General features: G+C 39.1%; 1 non-coding gene across 1 annotated transcript; it reads left to right on the plus strand.

Annotated features, from left to right (window-relative positions):
- Positions 1-1,596: 1,596 nt before the first annotated feature.
- On the plus strand, positions 1,597-1,673 carry Trnas-uga. Its single transcript has one exon. It is a non-coding gene; the product is annotated as a tRNA-Ser (tRNA).
- The last annotated feature ends 6,132 nt before the right edge of the window (positions 1,674-7,805 follow it).

Below are 7,805 nucleotides of genomic sequence, written 5' to 3' on the forward strand. Positions count from 1 at the left end.
GCAAGGTTCGCAGGAGAACTTCTGTAAAGTTTGGAAGGTAGGAGATGAGATACTGGCAGAAGTAAAGCTGTGAGTACCGGGCGTGAGTCGTGCTTCGGTAGCTCAGTTGGTAGAGCACTTGCCCGCGAAAGGCAAAGGTCCCGAGTTCGAGTCTCGGTCGGGCACGCAGTTTTAATCTGCCAGGAAGTTTCATATCAGCGCACACTCCGCTGCAGAGTGAAAATCTCATTCTGGAAACATCCCCCAGGCTGTGGCTAAGCCATGTCTCCACTATATCCTTTCTTTCAGGAGTGCTAGTTCTGCAAGGTTCGCAGGAGAACTTCTGTAAAGTTTGGAAGGTAGGAGATGAGATACTGGCAGAAGTAAAGCTGTGAGTACCGGGCGTGAGTCGTGCTTCGGTAGCTCAGTTGGTAGAGCACTTGCCCGCGAAAGGCAAAGGTCCCGAGTTCGAGTCTCGGTCGGGCACGCAGTTTTAATCTGCCAGGAAGTTTCATATCAGCGCACACTCCGCTGCAGAGTGAAAATCTCATTCTGGAAACATCCCCCAGGCTGTGGCTAAGCCATGTCTCCACTATATCCTTTCTTTCAGGAGTGCTAGTTCTGCAAGGTTCGCAGGAGAACTTCTGTAAAGTTTGGAAGGTAGGAGATGAGATACTGGCAGAAGTAAAGCTGTGAGTACCGGGCGTGAGTCGTGCTTCGGTAGCTCAGTTGGTAGAGCACTTGCCCGCGAAAGGCAAAGGTCCCGAGTTCGAGTCTCGGTCGGGCACGCAGTTTTAATCTGCCAGGAAGTTTCATATCAGCGCACACTCCGCTGCAGAGTGAAAATCTCATTCTGGAAACATCCCCCAGGCTGTGGCTAAGCCATGTCTCCACTATATCCTTTCTTTCAGGAGTGCTAGTTCTGCAAGGTTCGCAGGAGAACTTCTGTAAAGTTTGGAAGGTAGGAGATGAGATACTGGCAGAAGTAAAGCTGTGAGTACCGGGCGTGAGTCGTGCTTCGGTAGCTCAGTTGGTAGAGCACTTGCCCGCGAAAGGCAAAGGTCCCGAGTTCGAGTCTCGGTCGGGCACGCAGTTTTAATCTGCCAGGAAGTTTCATATCAGCGCACACTCCGCTGCAGAGTGAAAATCTCATTCTGGAAACATCCCCCAGGCTGTGGCTAAGCCATGTCTCCACTATATCCTTTCTTTCAGGAGTGCTAGTTCTGCAAGGTTCGCAGGAGAACTTCTGTAAAGTTTGGAAGGTAGGAGATGAGATACTGGCAGAAGTAAAGCTGTGAGTACCGGGCGTGAGTCGTGCTTCGGTAGCTCAGTTGGTAGAGCACTTGCCCGCGAAAGGCAAAGGTCCCGAGTTCGAGTCTCGGTCGGGCACGCAGTTTTAATCTGCCAGGAAGTTTCATATCAGCGCACACTCCGCTGCAGAGTGAAAATCTCATTCTGGAAACATCCCCCAGGCTGTGGCTAAGCCATGTCTCCACTATATCCTTTCTTTCAGGAGTGCTAGTTCTGCAAGGTTCGCAGGAGAACTTCTGTAAAGTTTGGAAGGTAGGAGATGAGATACTGGCAGAAGTAAAGCTGTGAGTACCGGGCGTGAGTCGTGCTTCGGTAGCTCAGTTGGTAGAGCACTTGCCCGTGAAAGGCAAAGGTCCCGAGTTCGAGTCTCGGTCGGGCACGCAGTTTTAATCTGCCAGGAAGTTTCATATCAGCGCACACTCCGCTGCAGAGTGAAAATCTCATTCTGGAAATATGAGGCTTTTTTTTCCATATGTTTTTAAGCATGTGCAGGAGTACAGGGATGCAATCTTACAAACAAGTTGAGTCTGATGTAAATCCTCAATCCCAATTTCATAATGGTAATCATGAGCAGGAAATGGGTAATCTACGAATTTAATTTTAACACAATGCAAAATCTTGGCCTGTATATATTTCTGTCGCATATCCCCAGCAATCACAAACATCTGAAACAGTTTCTGAGTATTCTACAACTGAGTACACGCAGTCACTTGTTTTAAACAGTTTTTCCCAGTTAACAAAATTTACAAATGCATTTTTATTGGCCATATTGGGAAAAGCATAGAGATAAATACATTCTAATGCAGATTTAACATTTCTTGCATGGAGCAGCAATGGAACACCAATGATTTTTAAGCTTTTGATATAATTGTCAGTGTCTGAAAATACCAAGCCAATAAGATTTGTTGTCAAGTCTCAGGGGGTTCTTATACCCTTTACCTAATGGATTTCTAGAGTTCAGTATACCAAAAATCCTATCGCTATAATACAAAAATTCTACTGTTGCTTCACTTCCTTTAAAATTTGGATCACAAACCCTCCTCAAAAACTCTATACTATCTGCCACGCTAGAACTCAAAGTCTGTGCAGCTAATGAAACATTCATTTTTCTATTTACACTACTTATATGTTGTCCTGATAGTTTGTTGGCAAATGTCATACCTTCTTCTTGTTGTACCTTGTTCAATTGCTCAATGAAATGCCATCTAATAATGCCAGTTGGAGACACGATAGCAGATACTTCTGCTAGAGCATTTCTGGCAAACTTAATCATATGGCACATGTCCAAGATACACTAAACATTGTATTTTTCCACAGGATGAGGAAAGTAGCTTTTAAAATCACCCTTATAAAAATTTAAAGTGCAGCCAAGTGAACGTAAAGTGCTTATATTTACCTTACAGCCATCATATGTAACACACCAAACCCTAATGCCAGATCTATGCAGCCTCTCTAAAGCAGATTTTATCAGTGTGGCCTGATTATTTGCCTGTACACTGTTGATAAAGAAATATGCAATCAGGCATTTAAATTTGCCTTTAATAGAGACAAGCATGAAAACCAGAGCCTCAGATGGCTCTATTACTTCTTTTACTGAGGCACTTCCCCACCAAAGTCTAAAAAACCTGTGTACTGCTTAGTTCCTTGGTCCCAAACTACTTGCTTCCTAATTGCCACACTGTCTACAATTAGACACGAATCGCTGAACTGGTCCCTTACAATGTACTTGAAAACATCTTTTAAGAAGCCAGGTTCACAGTCTACACTTGCCACCCATTTTGAAATCAATGGGGCAGAGGCATTAATTGTTTCAGGTATTCATATGCTGCTGGTGAATAAAAGTACACAGTCATCGCAAACATTTTCACATTTCTTGTGTATCTATTACCCTTTGATGAGAGAGAGTTGTTCACTAAATTGGACACTAATTCCACTTGTGTTCCTTTCTGATGATTGAGGAAGTTATGTAACTTCTCAGGAAGATGCCCCTTCTCCTTCAATGAACTTATGATGTTATCCATGGAAAACACTCTCTTCTCTCTTCTTCGAAGTTTTTCTCGGACACACTTCAGTTTACGTTTTAATTCGTGAACAATGTCTGAGAAAAAAATTCAAGTTTCGGTCGCCTTGTCTTCCATTTATACTTTCGACTGTATACCACAATCAATTACTGAAGAACCAACTGCACTCTAAATAAGGAAATAATTTCGTTATATACGATTGAAATAACTCAAGGTTTGATGAAAAAATATTATAAGAAAACGTTGGGGGTGTGAAAACATCCTTATACTAACGTTTTCGACACAATTCGCAGCTTCTGCATTGGATAAGTGGGACATGCTTTCCACGGAAGAATTCTCATTGACAATGTTCTCCACGCAATCAGTAGCGTCTGCAATGGGCAAATCGAGCACGGATTCCATGACAGAACGCTAAAAACAAAAATATGGACCTGTATTACAACATTGCTTAGACCTATGCAGCGTACGAAATAAATTCACAAAAGTAAAAAGCGCACACACAGCGAGGAAAGTAATTAGCTACCTCAAATGTAGAATCATAGTTGTCACTCAAAATCCTAACAACATGTCGTCGTGGCTGTTTATTTGGTGCATCAAATGTGTCGGAAACTGATGGCACTGCTTCGGGTTTGAAACGTTTCTTCCACGTTCCAGGGCTCACTACGTAATCATCTTGTCGGAAACGGTTTCCGCAAAGAAAACTGCAAGACGTAGGATTAAAATCTTTCTGCTTCACGGAAGTAATCCTGTCTTTGGTAGCTTTAGAGGAAACCTGTTCAAAAATATCGAATTAGCAAACGCACTAAGTCTGTATTTTTATCGTATTGTATCGGTAGTCGTATTACCTGTGAAATGGTAAGTCACTCTCCTTACTCCATCGCTTCGTACAATTGAAAGCGGAACAAGAAATCACCATTTCGATAATCCGTATTTCCTTATACACCGTACAGACCGAGAAAAACTTCTTGCCAAATTCGAATATGGCGGGCAATACAGACGACAGTAATCAGCTGGTAGAGCCATCTATCGGTAGGTCCGGTAGTTGAGCATCCCTCATTTCGCTAGCTTTAGACGCCTGTAGTTTATCTTCTTTAGGAGTCGTAACATTAATGTCTTTGAATTGCGGCGTATTATCGTTGCTTAGCAGAGCGTTTGAGTTCAGTTCACATGATTCGTGTTTACAATGGAATTTAGTCGAACAATAAATGTTTCTATTATATTGCTCCAATGTCTTTAAACGTAGTATCGGCTTCTGAGTGTATGTGTACTGCCTGGATCTCTTGCGTGTGACGAAGAAAATCCAAAGTTTGTTCAATGTGTCAACACGAAATTGTGATCTCCAGCAGTCGAATTTTGGTGGCGTCCACCGGGGTATAAATGGTCAATGAGGGCACAGGAAACACCTCACTGCCTACGACAGGTGATGAGCTTGTTCTTTACACCAACCTGAAGACCTGCCGGCTTCCACTACACCATACACTTCAAGGCATATTGACACTACGTAAATGTTTCTTGACCAGTATTCCATCAAGTTGGTTTCTTCTTTGCATTTTCAGTTTCATTTATATGAATCATGTGCTACATGCACAAGTTCTTTGCAGTTCATTAACATCTGCTTAAAATACATTCTTTGATATAATAAGTACATAAATATACAAATATTTACAATTAATCATTACATGAGATAGTTACATTGTTGTCATATCGTACATATACAGAATTAAATGAAAAATATAGTAAATTTTTACGTTACATTCAATATCATTGCGCTGACATGTGAATTACATTACATCCAGATTGAAATATGCATTTTATTTATTTTATTTGTTAGCTCATTCTTTTTCCTTTCTTTCCTTTTTTTGTTCCTTTCCCTTTCGTTACACTTGCAACATTTTAAGATAATTGTGGCAACTCGCTAGAATATTCAACTTAAAATTCTTCTTGCCTCCTGGAATAAAATTTACACATATTTCAAGATTCAAGACAGCCCTCTGTAGGAGGGTAGGATCATGGGATATTTGCTAACTACTTCATAAATACTAGTAAAGTATCTCCTACAGTGGACTACACAAAATAAAATATGATAGACAAAATACATGTTTACTTAATATAATGTAAAATTTCCTATACCTAATACCGTTTCTGAGTGTGTTGTCCCCACCATTGCTGTTTCTATGAGTGGTACCACTCTATTATCGTTTCTAAGAGTGGTGCCCCTCTAAATATCTTAGGATCCTACAAGTATGTACATCAGTGTGGTAAGTATATATATATATATATATATATATATATATATATATATATATATATATATATATATATATAGTTCAAGTCAATCATGTTCCTATAAAGTTTGTGCAGTTCATCTCCTTCCTTTCATGAGTACCAAGCAATATAAATAAATGTTTTACTTAATAAATAAATAAATAAATCTTCTAAAATAATTGCTGCTGCGTTCCATGCTGTATATCCATTCTGTATTTACCTTGTGGTACCTGTAAAATTCTATTCATAAATAAATATGTGTGTATGTCTCTCCATACTGTCAGATGATCACAAATTATATAATATCAAATATTTTATCAACATGTATAATTTTTTTTAAGGTAGGGATGAAAGTGTGAGCCACAACAGAGGACTGACGTTTTGTTTTCTCCTTATTCTCCTTTCTATTTAATGGTGCATTAGTTCAGTACGGTAGATGAGCTTTAATTATGCCATTAGATATTATGCCATTAGATGACTGCTAAATATGTTCTCTTAAATAATTCTTCCAATCTGAAGTGTCAAGCCTACATAACTCCAAAAATTTCATTACAAGTTCCCATTAGATTAGTGTTAAAGTGTTATAGATTTAAATCTTCTGGTATATTTTCAACAGTGGCTGCTGTAAATAATTCTTTCCACATAAACCTATACTCCCCCCATGAACCATGGACCTTGCCGTTGGTGGGGAGGCTTGCATGCCTCAGCGATACAGATGGCTGTACCATAGGTGCAACCACAACGGAGGGGTACCTGTTGAGAGGCCAGACAAACATGTGGTTCCTGAAGAGGGGCAGCAGCCTTTTCAGTAGTTGCAGGGGCAACAGTCTGGATGATTGACTGATCTGGCCTTGTAACATTAACCAAAACGGCCTTGCTGTGCTGGTACTGCGAACGGCTGAAAGCAAGGGGAAACTACAGCCGTAATTTTTCCCGAGGACATGCAGCTTTACTGGAGAGCTGCATCAAACCAGTCTCAGGACTGAAGACCACAACAACAACAACAAACAAACCTATACTTTCACCTTTAGTTATAAGAATATATAAGACATCACATAAGTTATTATCTCAGGCATACCAATCTTTCAATAAATAATATTCTTTCACTACTTTCATTCTGTATTCCATGAGTACATGTGATATAGCGTTCAAATCTAGTTTCTCTCCTCTCAACTTATTCTCAATTACTCATAACATTCTCACCTATCCAATATACATTCTTCACAAAAATAACATACAATTATTCCTCAGCATTATATATATATATATATATATATATATATATATATATATATATATATATTCCTCTTATTCATCATCACTTACTTTTTACTTCAACAACAACAATAATAATAATAATAATACCCTTTTCTCATCTTATACTCCATTTACCTCTCTATATTACTATTTGTCCTCTTATTAAACTAAAATTACATTCACTCATCTCATTCAGTCACTCACATCACTCATATCAACATTACTACTATCACATGCCACCTAAAGAAAATAATTCTGTTCAGTTCTCTGCCTCCTCTAATGTGTATATGCCTCTTCTAATGTGTATACGCCTCAATAGCAACTCCTCTTATAACCAAATATTTTATTAGCTATTGGATGGTTCACATTGCTTTTTAGACTTACCTGCATTCATTAGATTGTAAGTATCTGTATAAATTCAATGTAGGCTCATCATAACTGTATATCATATTAATTATCTTCTTCTCATTAGCTAATATTTTACTGTATGTATTTTTTTCAAATGTCTGTGTGGATATAGACCTCTGGGTTTATGTGTTAATGGATATTCTAATGAATAACAGCCAGGGTGTGGAATATTTGCAATTCGGTATGGTCCAGAGTATAAGACCTGCCATTTCCTGTTTAAATGTTTCAGTTTTGTGGGTTTAGGATGTGTTCTTAGTAAAACTAACTCATCAACATGAAATGTTTGTGCTTTCCTGACACCTCTGTCATATTTCTGCTTTCTTTCCTTAGCTTTGTCACATAATGTTGTGTAAGCTTGTCTTACCTTTTCTTCTAAACTAACAGTATTTGTTGTTGCTGTAAATTTAGGTAGAGGGTCTGTCCATTCATTTCTTTCTGTTTCATCCATAATTAATTCGGTTGGTGTGTATCCAGTAGAAATGTGAGTTAAATTGTTCACTATTTGTTCAAATGGTGCTAGGTATTCTACCTATTTTGTGTGCTTCTCTGGTGTGTGTGTTCTCA

The sequence above is a fragment of the Schistocerca americana genome, chromosome 5 (assembly GCF_021461395.2).
Source record: "Schistocerca americana isolate TAMUIC-IGC-003095 chromosome 5, iqSchAmer2.1, whole genome shotgun sequence".
NCBI lineage: Eukaryota > Metazoa > Arthropoda > Insecta > Orthoptera > Acrididae > Schistocerca > Schistocerca americana.